The 15,270-nt window shown below is 42.6% G+C and overlaps 1 protein-coding gene across 3 annotated transcripts in view; it reads left to right on the top strand.

Moving 5' to 3' along the window:
• Window positions 1-3,060: 3,060 nt before the first annotated feature.
• The window catches only part of LOC108161947, a 134,999-nt gene continuing 122,789 nt past the window's right edge, over window positions 3,061-15,270 (top strand). For 2 of the 3 annotated variants that reach the window (XM_033393996.1, XM_033393994.1), the window contains exons 1-2: window positions 3,061-3,098; window positions 5,117-5,353. The gene's annotated coding sequence lies outside the window, so the exon portion shown is untranslated. Of the gene's footprint in view, window positions 3,099-3,284; window positions 3,381-5,116; window positions 5,354-15,270 lie in introns of those variants that run through there. The other variant, XM_033393995.1, reaches the window with a different exon arrangement.

Consider the following 15,270-nt stretch of genomic DNA (forward strand, 5'->3'; position numbering starts at 1 on the left):
CGCGGAGAGAGCGAAAAAGTGTGTCAATGGCTTAATTGGCTGTCTCTGGTGGGTGTTCAATCAATCATTTCGTTGAGCTTCCGTTAGACTACACAGTCGACAGATGACAGGCTATTCACTTGACTGTCTGACTGACTGACTGAACACAACTGTACCCTGTTCTGTACTGTTGTGATTCGACCATCATCAAGCTGTCTGTCTCTTTGTTTAGGCCAGAGCAGCAATCCTGGTCGAAAGAAAAACTCTTGCGGCAGATTAGCCCTGGCCAAACCCTTCATTAAAGCTACTTATGTTGCTACCTTTTCGGGGGCAGGAGGCTATGAGGACATGGACGATTCATCTTTAATTGGCACCGAACATGCAACAGTTTCATTTTTCAATTTTAACTGTAAAAACAAACACGTTATCCACGCCGCTGTAAAACAAATCAATTTGCCATTTTCAATGCTACAGGACCACACTGTTGGGCTCTGCTCTGAGCCGGTACGGGATCTTACCTGGAATTCAATTAAGCAGCCCAAATGGATCCTTTGGAACAGTTGTGCGTGAGTCGCCACAGCCACAGAACCAGTACCAGCACAGCATCAGCACCCTTCCTAGACCACAGAGATCACACAGCCAGAGACCTCCGCAGATCTGGGTCTGAGTCTGGGTCTAGAAACCCCTGGCATGGGGATCTCAATGTAACTGCGAACCCATAATTAAAAAAATGTTTAGCTCTGGTTGAAATTAATTTTGAATATACCCATACTATGGCTGAGACTCTGGCACTTGACTCGGACATGGCAGAGTCTGCTTTTGATGCCGAGCCGCCGCGCAAATTGCCTAGCCGGGGCATCAACTCTTGTGGCATGGGAACACAGCGTACAGATGGCTCTTCGTCTGATGGCTGGATCTGAATAACGCGCGGATTAAGTTGAGCATTCAAATTGAAACTGACATTTTCTGGCCAAGGCCTCTTCACCTTCCTACACAGCCACTTCACACCGCCAGTCGCTTGTCAACGCACCGCGCACCACCATCATATCATCCTGGACAGAGAGAGGAGTACCTCCGTTCCTGGCCATAAAATATAATTCCCCCATCCTCCAAGGAAATTAGTTACATTGTCTGTTGTCCGTGCTAATAAAAATAGTGCTAAAGCCGTAAAGAGCTCCCAGACTCCAGCTTCGAGGTGTAGATCCAGTTTTTAGGGCCACGAACCTTAAGAACATTTGCTGGATCCTCTGCTCATTTTCAATGCCAAATCCATAATTAAATGCGCATAAAAACCGCTTGGGAAATATGTATTTCCAAATAGCGCTAATTCAATTAGACAAAGCCACTCAGCAGGCGCAAATGAGAGTCAAGTGCTGGGCCTTTGTGGCTTCTGTTTGTGGTTTTTTGTTTGCGAATGCATTTGACTAATTGCCACAACCTACGCGGCTACATGGAGACCGAGATGGAGGTGTAGGAAATGGTCTGGCGGTTATGCAACCAGGTCAACAGAGGCACGATTTGCCAAGCTCTGACTATGATGAACACCTTGTCCGAACGCCCAGGCGATCCATCAGCCGCCACAGACTTCACATGCGAGTTGCTAAAAGATCCACACACTAAGTGTACGAGCATACGGAAGGGAAGATGGCTTCGGTTCTGGCAGTACTCGCACTCGTAGATTGGGCAATCAGTAGCCAGAGCTTTTTAGGCAGACCCGTCCTGTTCTTTTAAAAATTGACGTTTCCGATTGTTTGGGTGATTATCATCATACGTTCTTTGACCAAATGATGATTGGTGGTCTTATTTCTTGTCAGAATTGGATTCTCATCAGTGATTATTTCTAGGTAATGGTAAGTCAAAATTTCTATAAATAATTTTTAATCAAATCCACGTATAACTGAAAATCATAGGTACCTGTGGAGCACGTATCTCTGCCTCTTTGAATCACACTAGCATCTTCAGCGACAGCAACATTACATCGTCTAAAAATAATACTTCAAATTAATCACTTAATGACAAATATAAATTTCCAAACAATTCATATTTGCATCCGAGTAGTAGAGAGCAGAGTCATTAAAACTTTTCCATAAGTTAAAAACCAGCTTGAGTCATGCGTCGAGAACCGCAAGAACTTGAAACACTGCAGTTTCTGTCAATCAAATTCTGCAACGTCTAATGCAATTTTCGAATGAGCCATCAGGTGTGATGTCACTCCATCGATTGTCTGTACCACGAAGCGAAATCGAATAACAAAACTCTAACACGATCAATAAGCAGATGGTTATTTATGTTGGGGTTCCATAGAGATGTCGGCGTCTCTTGCGGCGTCGCCAAGAGATGACGGGACACCCACGTAGGCGTTGATTTTAAGCTGATTTCAAAGCCAGACAAATGTGCGGCTTAGCGTAAGAACAGAGTTTTGCACGCCCAGCGGCTTAAAATGAAATTCAATATGTTTTTTTTTCTCGTAAATTTCATGATATTTTTTTCGCATTTTTCTTCAATTTTGTTTGCCTTCTTTTTGTCTTTTGTTGCGTCAGCGCACACGAGTCAAGTTCGCTGTCTAAGTCATTCGATTTGGCCAAGAGAGAGCATGGCCAACTCACCACGAGAGAGGACAATATGGTTGCGTTCTCGCTCTCTTGCTCTCCCGCTTTCTGTTGCCAATTGGAATTGTCAAAACAATGACGTCAGGGCCCGTAAAACCAAAACAAACCGAAGCCGGCCACGTGATTCGACAAGAGCAAACTTGTTCGCGGAGAGTATACTTCCAGCCGTCAGCTTCTGACACTGGAAACGGTTTGTTTACTTGCGAGAGGCCGTGCGCTCTCCTTCCATGAAATCTGTCGCTCTCTCTCTACGAAAGCCTCACTCTGTGGGGCTCTCAGTATGGGGGCTCATTCTCTTACGAGATGCTCACGTGCTGCTGAGGCCGCCTCTGCAATTTGTGCATTTGGTCAAGTTCAAGTGTGGTGAGGTTGGGTTTCTTTTGCCGGTTTTGGGATCGGGCTTTGGCTTTGGCCAAGACTTGTCTTGTGGCTTATAATCTCTGCTCTGAGACGCGCGCGACCTCAGTCTTGCTGCGAACTTCAACGTGTGAAGTGGTCTTTTGTGGATCTGTAAGTTTCGAAGGTCCCTCGTACCTCTAGCCGTCTCGCCACCGATCGCCTTACGTTGTTCTCGTTCGTTCGTTGACCGACGAATCGGCTCGGGTCGGGCTTACGTCATTTGGTTGGCTTACGTGCTGGCTGCCACTTTGGGGGTTTGTTGGGGCAGTGCCTGGACAACTTGCCGCATTCCGAGTCGTGCCTAATAACCAGCCAAGTCGTCTGCGCGCATCGTTGCGAATAAAAAGAAAAATTTCAAAGAAAATCGCGACTCGTCTCAAATTGATTTCTTGTGTGCGCGCTTTACTTCACTTTTTTTTAATTACAATCATTAATTTTAATTGCAAATATTATACGAAATTCGAAATAAAGATTGTCGGGAGCTGGCAACTTGCAAACTTGAAGTGTGAATGAAAAATATTGAAACGCAATTCACAGCCTCTAAAACATTAATTAAAGACAACAATAACTTATATGAAACACATTAAAAAAATTATGACTTTTTTAAATGACTGTAATACAAATATTATATTTCCGGACTTAAAGGAATTGTTCTAAAATTTCGACACAACAATTTTGGATTTCAATTTTTCACAACATTTTCAACTTGTGTGTAAAAAAGTGAATTTTTTAAATAAAAGAAAATTTTGGAACTATTTAAGAGGATAACATAACAAATGACAAATTAAAAACAGATTTAAAAACTTACAATTAAAAAAAAAATTTGCTTCCAAATGAACAGTTTGTTACTGAATCATTTTTAACAATAAACCATCCTTAAGAGTGAAATTTAATATCAAAATAAAAAGAAGTGGCATGGTTAAAATAATATTTCAGTCTAAAATTGGTTAATTTCGGATTAAAAATGTTCTATAAATTATTTGTTGCAGTATTTATTAAAACAAGAAAAAAACGTAGCATAAAATGACAATAAATTGCATATAAAATATTTATCAAAACGCACAATTCAGTGGCTTTCCAATTTTCAAATGGTATAATGCAATAAATAAATGCAACACAATCGTGAACGACAACATTTTGTCGCTACCTATATACAATTAGCCAAATTGTCGGCAATAAAACAAAAAGTGCAACAGCAAGAGAACATGCAAAACGAACAATATCCAGGGACAACGCCAACGCAATCAAAAGCCAACAACTCTATAAAGGCCCAAAGAAACGAGAACAAAAACGCAAGCCAGCAAGACGGGGCACGAGCCCAGGTTTGAGTCTGTGTCTGTCTGGGGACTGGCGGTCTGCGGGACTGGGCCTCTGACATGGGTTGTTCTTTGGGTTCCCTGCCACCTTGGAATAGGCAAAATTAACTAAATTACAACATCAACGGCAACGGCAGCATCACCAGCAGCAACAACAGCAGCAGCAGCAGCGGTGGCAGCAACAGCCAAAACGAAGCTGCAGCAAATTTGTTGCACATGCAAATTTATGTGTAAGTGAACAGCAGCCAGGGAGACGACTCCCAGCTCTGGGCCTGGCCCCAGCAAATAATTGTGTTTAAACAAAGTTGAACGCTGCTTGAACGCTGGTTGAACACTGCTGCTGCTGATGCTGCCAGATCTAGGGTCTTGGATATCGGTCCTCTCTGCATTAAGCCATATCCGGTTCGAGGGCTCTATGGACTCTGGGGCTGTCTAAATTTAGCGCTTAATGAAGCTGCTGCTGAGATTTCTGCTGGATGTAGTTCATGTTGCTGAATCGAATTGTCTATACAAACAGAGTCAAGTCGGGTCGGTGCAGTGCAGTGCAGTTCGGGACCTTCTTCGCTATAACTCATCACAATTGGCAAATTAAACGCCAACACAACAAATGATCGGCAATGGGCCATTGCAATTTGTACGAGTGTCTGCATCTCAGCTGCTTTTGTATCTGGATGATATATGTTCTCTCCGTTGCTTATTTATGGCCACTCCAATTGAGAGCAATTGATTTTTGAATGCGTTGGCGTTGCATAACTCGCATCTCGTCCCACTCAACTCCCATCCCACCACTGACCATCCATCCATCCTTTGCAGATCTCTAAGCCAGAGAGAGAAGAAACCCATATACACGTAGAATACTCCTACTTGTGATTTAAGTGTGTGTTTTACCAAGTGAAGTGAGTCTCTGAAGCACCACAAATATAATCAATTACAGTGCAGTGAGAAAAAAATAACTAAACAGAAAGAATTATAAAGAAAACCAGAAAATCTCCATCTCAAACCGGGCAACAAATTTTGTTTTGCGGAGAAATGAGTAACAACAAATTATTGGTAAGTAATCCCCCACTAATTGAATGTAAAATTTGGCCAAATCATTAACCGAAAACCACAAAACAAGCTTCAAATGTACTTTGATTGGCAATTTATTTATTGCTTTTCATTTCACTTAATTTATTTTTTATGAGTTTTTGTGGCTATGTTTTTTGTGCTATTTTTTTACTGTGGTTTCTAGAAAACGAGTTTGGTAAACACTTTGACACAATAGGTAATAGATAGGCGCCTATGATATAGCTGATTATTATGAACATTCTTTAAACATAAGGAGTACAGAAATTGTTTTACATTTAAGCCTTTTTCTTTGCCTACAAATTCTATGCCTCAATTGGTAGTTAATAGATTCATTTTGTATGGTCTTGCAAAAGTATTAGGCCACAATAATTATTGGTTATTAGTGTCGGCTACTTTGAGGCTGATTGGTATGAGAGTTCTTTGAGAATTAAGTAGTGTAAAGGGATTTTTCGTTTACTAGAAGAGGTAGTCACTTCTTTCATTCCACTCAAGCAATCACATACAGAATCTGATCTCATTGATTAGTAAACACATTTATGTATAATTAGTGAAGCGTTTAAATTCAATCAAGATATATTCAAGTGTTTTTTATCTGCTCATCAGCAGAGCCAAAGTCAATCAATTGCTAGACAGTTTCAAATGTTTCTCGGATATATACCAATGTACATATATGTACACACTATGTATAGCTTTTGCTGTTCATTGATGTGCGACGGTAATGTCTGCCGCCCCTCGAAGGTCGAACAGTTACTGCAAAATACTTGAGGGCGGCAAATGAGAAATAAATTTGTAGTTGTTTGATTTTTGTTTTTCCACTAATATTAATTATCCATCTTTCGTCTAGACAATTATTTTTAATGTTGAGTGGGGGAATAATAATCCCTGGGTCAAGTTTGTTTCCCTATTGCAAATACATACATATGTATATGTATATATTTTTTTGAATTTATTTCCTTTATGCCTGGGCTTTTGTTTAATATTTAAATATTTTCAAGGCGTGTTGATATTTGCCAAACTCGATTTGACAGCATTCAAATCTGTTGTTGGTTTTCTTTTAATTTCGCAGAGAGTTATTCGGTCTTTCAACTATGCGGACACGTTTCTTTCTAGTTGTTTTTTGGCAGATCTTTTCAAAAGAGTAATTCGCAAAACAGCGTCGCAGAGAATTGCAAGCAAATGTTTGCCGTAATGCCTGAACGGCCACAGCCTTGAATTTAAATCAGTAAGAAAATAAGTATAAATAAAAACCACTCAATATTAATCGGGGCTGGGCACGACACAGCAGCAGAAGCAGCGGCAGCGGCAGCAGAACGCAGGTTCGACCTAATATTAAGTAATTTTATTATTTATAAAAATAAATTGCTGCGGTGGGCCAACTAATTGAATTAAACCCATACTCCTGATGGGTTTCGCCTTCGCCTCCTCCCAAGAAAGACAGAAGGAGACATCACTTCCAACACCTCCATCCTATATATTGCGTGTATATATACATATATGTATATACATATATTTAATCTCATATGTATTGTAGAGTCCGTTGAACACAATCATTAAGCGCAATTTACCTACAAAGTTGCATGCCGCCAACAGTGCTACAGAGGAGCGGTGTGCCCCGTGCAAAATGATTATTACCATACGCCCCAGCAGCAGCAGCAGCCACCAACCGTTGGGTTTTGGTATCCAGATGTGAGGCAACGGGCCAGCAGTGACTGCGGGGCCGTAGACATACAGATCCGTGGCAACGGGCCACCAGGCAAGCGAAACGAATCGAAAGACTTAAGGCACGAACTTGACGTGCTCAAATCCAAAGTGTGGCAAATCAGCTGGTTTGCCTTTACCCCAGCTTACAGCACGAAAATACACGATGCACTTACTGCCTCACCGCAAATACGAGTATAACTAAATAAATAAATAAATACTTAAGAGCGAAGAAAAAACATCACAAAAAATAATACGTGTCGCTTTACATGGCGACAAGTCAAGTGAAAGCTGCTGGAATTTATGGCCCGGCCCGGTCCGGACCCGGCTTGCACTGCACTCAACTGGGACTGGGCTGGGCTCTTTACGAAACTGCCTGTATTTTTGCTTCAGCTTCTTTCTCTCTCCTTTCGAGTTTTCTGTTTTCTTGAGCACATAACAGCCGGCTGTCAATAAATAATCAAAATAAACCCGAACCGAACTGAATCACTTGCTAATTGACTATTTTTGGTAACTCGTCGCTTGTAAAAATTACTCAAAGGAAGTCCAAGCCAAAGACTGTCTGTCGCAAGTATTTCACGAATTTGTGAAATGGGCTTGGTGGTGTAAAAAACCCACAAGTGATGCAACCATTTGGCCAAGTGCCCAGACCCAAAATGCAATTAATTTATGTATTTAAGACAATTTTGTAAGCAATAAAGAAAGTCGTTGGAACAGCTTACTTTTCGAGCATTATCAGACTTCCATCTAGCATATCTGTATGAAATTGAAATACTTTTAATGCCCGCCTAGAACAAAATCGCCAGGCCATAAAAATGCCTCCGACTTACTTGTATTTGTAGTAAAATGTTAATGTCCATAGAGTTTAACTATGGGTCTGGACTACCCTAACATTAAAACTTTGTCGCAGGCCGTATAAATTTTACGATGCGATTCCCTTTTTTCGAGAGCAAAGATCTTTCGGTCTCCCATTTAATTGCTCTGCCCAAATCTTGGCCAGTTTTCCCACAAGCGTTTTTATGTCACCTTAAGTGTTTCGCCCTGGAGTCGCATGCGATATGAGATCATCCGAATTTATTCCGCACACATCATCGGGCGAGATCGAACCCATTCACGTTTTCGAGGCACGTACATATGTTCTGGGGCGGCAACGAAACATATGTAAAATACAAAATCCTATTAAGAGCTTTCCATGATTTCGATCGAAACAAAACGAAAAGGCGTAAAATAAATACATTTTGATAATGGCAAATGAATGAACACACATCTCTCTCCTCCCTCTGTACAGCCTGTATTGACGTTCTTTCTTTGGGTGTCTTTGAACTTTCGCATTTGTCTGGTTCTTGGCCTCAAACAGCGAAATTCGTGCAATTCATTACGGCCCGAAGAAGGAAAAAAAACCAATACTATTGACAGTAATTGCGTTTAATAACTTTAACGATTTACAGTTATGTGAGCGAGTGTATGGGAGATAGCTAGGAATGCTGAAAGGGCAATGGGCAATAAGCATTAATCATCGGCCAGCCAAAGCAAACTATTAAAGCAGCTTAAAGACCCCCAGTGCCAGTGCCAGTACCAGTCTCAGCCGATCCTATCCGACCCCATCGTTGGCTCCCAACTTATGCAACACTTAAGTTTTATGCTTTCCATAAATATCCAAGCAGGTAGCCGACTGCTACCACCGGCTCCTCATCTCATCGCATCGATTAAACTAATTAAATTGTCATAAACTTTAATGCTGCCTCCGTGCTAGACAGAGAACTTCAGACGGATTTCAGCAAGTTTGTTGCCTTTGCGTCTTTTGTTTGTGCCAGCCTCGAACTTCGTCTCAGAGGAGGGCTATGTGGCCGTAATTAAGGTCACCAATAGTCACTTATTAATGTAGTTATAGAACCCACTTGAACTTCAAACAAACAAAAACCCACTCTTAACCTGTTCGCTTTATTAAATAATTGCCCAAGCAGATGCGTCAGCAGCCGATCAGCTGTCTTTCTATACGGGTTTCTAGTGTCCAAGCGAACTCTGTGCACTCTGTGGGGATATATGTATATATATCTAACGTATGTCTAACCAAGGCAAACCACTTTGGGGGTCTGTCTCTGTATCTCTCTCGCGTATCTCCCGCACCGCACTCCATAAATGAATGTGTATGTGGTATGTGTGCCTGTGTACACTCGTACACTCGTGCATTGATTTCATTTATTTCTTGCATGCAAATGTGTGGCTTTTTGGGCAAAAAGAAAACCAGTTTGACATTTGGCAGGTTTACGCTCTGTTCTGACATTTGATATTCAATTTCGAACGGAACAAAGCCTTCATTGGCACCGTTTTAATTGCGAACATTTGTCGCAATACCGGTGTATATACATTATATAGAATTTATTGTATCCACCCACTTGAAAAGCGGATTTGTAACTGTAAAAGATATTTATTATGGCTTATTTAAAGCGGATTTGAGCAAAAATTGTATTTTTTTGTTTACTCTTTATAATTGATAGAAACTTCTAGATTAAACGATAAAGATGTCTTAATTTTTATTTTAAAATTCATTAACACTTAAAAATACTGTATTGGGATGTAAGAAACTTTTAGATTCCATATGTGATTGATTCAATTTACTGCCTTGTTTGCTGTCAAAAGTTAAGTGTGAAATTAAATTAATGATGTATGTCCCACCAAATAAGTTCTATCATAATCCATATAAAAAGCTTACCATTTTGGCTTAATAAATTTATAGAAAAAATCAACCAAAGATCGGTGATTCACAGGGCTATTTTAGAGTTAATGGAATGCAAGTTTCTGGGATTTTCAATTGCACAATATTAAATTTCCAAGGTATTGCTGGGTATATATGAAGATACAATCCATATTAAAAACTCTCAATTTAAAAGAACAGACATTCACCCAAAAGATTCGTGATTCATACAGCGAATTGGAAACTTATGGAAATTTCATAAGTTCATAAGGAAAAAGAAGATTTTAATATATTCCAGCAGTGTCTCAGACAAACAACTTTCTAGAAAGTCAAAAAAGGTGAAGGAGAAGGAGAAAAACCCTCGACAAGAGGCTAACAAGAGCTCAAAACTATAAAGAACTGAAAGAGAGCTGTTCAAAGAGGATAAGCCATAGGCTTGACTCTGATACCATCTCAAATTCGGTTTAATTTGCAAAAGGAATTTCCTAATGAAGTCTATAAAATCTTAATCGATACCGATTCCTGGAAGAAAACGAACATTCTGGCATCTTAATGGGAATTTCCTGTTTATTAATATCAAGATGCTTATAGCCATAAAAATATGGTCGAGAGTTTATAGATTTTTCTAGCAGATGCCAATGCAACTCTCTGGCAACATGGTTAACCAACTTCAGGTCCAAATATGACGCCCACGTCAACAGCTTCAGCTTTGAGGCCGTGGCTCTGGCTCTGGCTGTGGCTGTGGCTTAAAAGCAAAAATGTATAAAAATCGGGTAGAGCGATTTTTATGGAGACATCAGCTGAAAGCGCACTTCACGTGGCCGGAGACTGACCGCTGGGATGAGTTCTGGGCAGAGAGGAACTTACCATAAGTACACCATTATCATGATGATTAAAACTTATTATTGGCCGTGTATTACTATTATTAGTGGACACGGACAGACAGACTCGTCTCTAGTCAGGGCGGTTACACGCACGCCGTGCCTCTGAGATCTCTGTATGGAAATCCTCTCATAATTCCCCAACAAAACCCCAGACCCTGGGTCCTCTCCCCTCCATCCACCGTCCATCCTCCGTCCATCCTCCGTCCATCCTCCATCTTTCCTCTGTCGGTATGCATATTTTTAAAACAGGCAGCGATTGCGGCCAACATGTTATTAATACGTAGAAACAAATAAGCAAAAACAATAAGAGTGCCGAGTGGCGAGTGCCGTGTGCCGGGGTTCAACAAATACGAAACAAAAGCAACAAAAACTAAAACCAAAACGCGTTACAATTCTGCGGGCAGACTGGGGCTACACCCCAAGACCGGGCGGGGCCTATCAGGGAGTGGGTTTGGGGAATGGGTTCAGCCGCACATTCACCTGGAGCTGGAGCTGGAGCTGAAGCTGGGCACGACGCCGACGATGACGACGTGCGGCTTTGGCCATTGTTTGCTGCAGTCTTACCTTGATGGTCGTTCACTCCTCGATCTCTGCCACAGTCGCACTCGCAGTCCCAGTATCTGCCTCAGTCTCTGCCCCAGCTGAGATGCAACAACTTTTACTACTAACACACATGTAGTGGAGACTTCGAGTTGACTTTCAGCGCGCCATCAAAAAAAATATGAGCGCAGAGAGCGGCGTGGCCGCGGCACTAAAAATCGCTCAATAATATGTACACTGGCCATAGCAATTGAGCCAACTAGTTGGCCAGGCCGGCCAACCAGCACTCTACCCCCCAGCAACCCAGCAGCTCAGCTTCCCATTCCCATTCCACTCCCCCTCTGTATCTGATAAATAGAGTGGTTCACAAAATGCTGCCGCTGTGGCAGTCGCTGTCCTGGCCATTTGATTGTTGTGGTTGTTGCTGTTGCTGTTGCTGTTGGGGAGGCCAAGCCTGTTTTTTTTTTTTGGGATACCCTTGCAGAAAGCAATTGCGATTTTGACCAGCCGTTTGTCAAGCAGATAAGAAAGAACGGGCTCAGAAGCATCCTTCGTCAGGGCACCGCCAATATTGTATATTTTCAAATACGAATTGCAAATAGTTTTACAAAACCAACACAAATATTTATCGAATTCCTACTACACTGTTTTTCAGAGTATCTACATCTTCGGTCCTCAAAGCCAACCTTCCTTTCTGGCGTACTTTTGTTGCTGTGTTTGTTGTTGGCCAATGTTTGCCAATAAGTTTCTGCCCCGGCATTGCTTATCACGATTTGTGGCCATATTATTTCAGTATTTTTTTTCCCCTTCTTTCTTTTTGCTCGTTGCGGGTCGTGTTCGATTCAGGCGGCCTCTGAATTTTTAACGCATATTTTGTAATTGTTGCCGCTGCTTTTCCGAGACAGTCTCTCTGTGCCACAGTTGACCTTTCTTGCGGGTCCATTTGCATACGAATTCAGACACAAGACACACAGGCAGCGACCAAGGAACCCCGGAACCCGTAGACCAAATCAAGTTCGTTGGACAGAGCAGTTCATTGGCCCATCACAGAGCCAGAGCCAGAGCCAGCGACAGAGCCATAGAGAGGCAACAATCGTCGCAGCTGCTTGTAGCCCCTGGTCTCTGTCTAATTACAAAATGAGCTTTTCTACGCCTTTTCTAGTTCTTGTGGTTCTGCGGCAGTTCTTCTGCTTCATTCAGTGCTCATAATTACGGCCAAATGAATGTTATAACCATAAAAATTAACTTTAGCCGCCGCTCAAGTTATGCTTCAGTTAAATTCCTTTTTGTTTTTGTGCCCCTGGAATGAAAGGCTCTTGCCTTGACTTCGAAGGCATTCGAATGGCAGATGGAATGCTGGATACCCTCGTAATCCCAGCCCAGCCCAGTCATAGCGATAAGTAATCTCAAATTTTCTAGTACTCTGGTAACCTGCTACATCTTCCCTTATATTCGAGGCAAAGCCCAACAGAACGCCGCGGGGCTACGGGGCCACGGGGCCCTACTTTGCATGAAGAACTTCTTAATCATGGTTCGGCCTTTGTCTTTGGGCCAGTTCTCGTCTAATTATTTACACGCTCTGCGCATGCATATCAGTTACCAGTTACCAGTTTTCTTCTACAAGTATCTTCTTGCTAGATTCCCCATCCCCCAAAAACCCCCGAAAGCCGGGGCTGCTGCTGCTGCCCTCGAGGCAAGTGTTGGAAATGTTGTACAGTTTAGTGGCGTCAAACGCTTCGCTGAAGATAGGCTTGTTGCTGCTGGTTCAAGGGGAGGGCGGAGGCTGGGCGTAGTTGTTGCATTAGTTACATAATTTCGTTTACCGTTTCTTTAGCCGTTTGATTAATTGGTAAAGAGCCAAGAATGCTGCACTCAGTCTCCCTCTCTCTACCTCTCCCTCTCTGTGTTTCTATGATTATTGTGCAGTCGGCTGTAAATTTATTCAAGTTTGTTGCCCAAGTCTTTTGTTCTCTAACTGTTCTATGAGCCGCACAGCGACGATGACTGCGGCCAATGCAGTTATTAAGGTAAGCCGCTCTGAGGGAAATTGTATGCAAGAGAATGAAGTAAATACTCTTTCCTTCTATCCCTGATTCTCTTTACCAAAGCCCGCACCAAATCCAATTCGAGGCCCTATGCCTTCTAGAGAATCCCTCCCCGTCAATACAACAAATCAAAGCTCTCCCTCTGATCACATTTGGCAAGTTCGTTGCCCAAGTCTTTTGATACCGATTCGCTAATAAGGAAATGCATCGCTACTGGCAATTACATGATCTACATAGTCATAAGCATGCATGCTCAAGATACCACAACAAAATGGCCATTTATATTCTAATTATGTAGGCATTTCCATCTCCAGTCACGCTACTTTTTCTCACTCTCAACCCGTGAAAGTCTCACTGCCGTCGTCCCCCAGTAGCTACAACAATAAAATGCTGATTAGGCGTTTTTCCACAGAATAAAGGAAATACTCGTACGATACAAATTCTAACCGAATTTCTATTGGCATGCACAGAACACAACACAACGAAACACAACAGAACTGAACAGAAAAGTGACCCTAAGGTGGTGATACCCTAAAAAAAGGAAAACCGGCAGTGTCATGCCTGAAGTTGCTACCAGACAAACATCATTACGATCGGGATGGAGTTGATAATGATGATCAGGTTGATGATACCTCACGGGGCAAGTGTTGTATCTATGGCAGGAAAACGGCCAATTTTCATTGCCTTCCAAGTGCCAAAAGCAACAACACTTGGTCGATGTTGTTCTTTGTTTTCTCTCCCTGTCTCCCTGTCGGCCTGCCTGAATGCCTCTGTCTCTGCCTCTACCTCTGCCTCTGCCTCTGCCTGACTTCTTGCTTCCTCACATCCTTTGTCTGTGTATCTGTGTGTGTGTGCGTGCAAGCAAGTATCTTCAAAGGAATTTCCATAACCGCTAGCATTCCATGCGTATGTGTGTGTGTGTCTGTGTATGTGTTTGCTTGGACTCTGCCTAATGGCCAAAAGATACAACTACTGCGAGCTCGTAGATACTTCTTGTTTGGTTCTTTCAATGCCTTTTCCTTTCCGTACGTAACGAAAATGAGCGCAAACAACAAATGCACGGGTGGGGGGCAAGGGTAAGGGGAAATGTGGCAGGAAAATGTACAAACAAACAGAGAAAACAGGTTTTTCTTTTGCTGCCCTAGCCCGGCCCGGCCCGGTCCGATCCGATCCGGCTACGCCTGTCCCGAAGATGCGTGCCAGTGCCAGGGAAAATCTGTTGTGGAAAATGCAAAGAGTTCTGCATCCGTGCATTGGCCGGAGCTTGACCCTCTCTCTGCGAGTCGAAGCACTCTTTGGCTCTGGCTGTGGCTCTGGCGGATTAACCTACGCATTTTTCAATTAGGAGTACGAGATAGCCGTGTAGTCCCCCTGGAAACTGTAGAGCCTCTATGGCATTCCACGCACTCGTGCGTCGTGTGGCATTTGCCGCTTTGCAGCGGCTATGTAGGTTGGTGTGGCAAACAACGGTACTCGGCTGGAGGCGCTTTTTTCGGCCAGGTCTTAGTCGCAGTCGCAGTCGCAGTCGGATGGATCCACAGCCGATCCCAGGTAATTTGCAAAAGCTGGCAAGCAACGCGCTCAACAGGCTCATCACTTAGCCATCTAATGTCTAACTGCACTGTCAGGCCAACTTGTTTACGCTCAGTGCTCGCAGCATTTAGAATATACCCTATCCCAACGGCTGTTGTCTGCTATGGAAAGAGTTTTGAAGACCCAATAAAATGTAGGGGGGAGACGGAGATTTCGTTACGTCTAATAAAAGAGAAGATGTATCCTAACAAATGGTTACTAAGCTATGATTAAGAGATATTTTAAATCTAAAATGTATCCCTGATGAAAGACCCACGTCTCGAATCAATCTGGAACTGCCAAAAGATTCTACTTCCATTTTTACAGGGCATGCAATCGTCTGCTTTTCTCATTGGTGACTCCATTTTGTTGCATTTTCAGTTTTGCATTTTGCATTTCTGTTTAGGCCAAATGCAGCCTCGGCCGCGTTGTCAGCGTCGAACTACCGTAGTAGAGGAGGTTTTT

This window comes from Drosophila miranda, chromosome 4, assembly GCF_003369915.1.
Source record: "Drosophila miranda strain MSH22 chromosome 4, D.miranda_PacBio2.1, whole genome shotgun sequence".
Taxonomy (NCBI): domain Eukaryota; kingdom Metazoa; phylum Arthropoda; class Insecta; order Diptera; family Drosophilidae; genus Drosophila; species Drosophila miranda.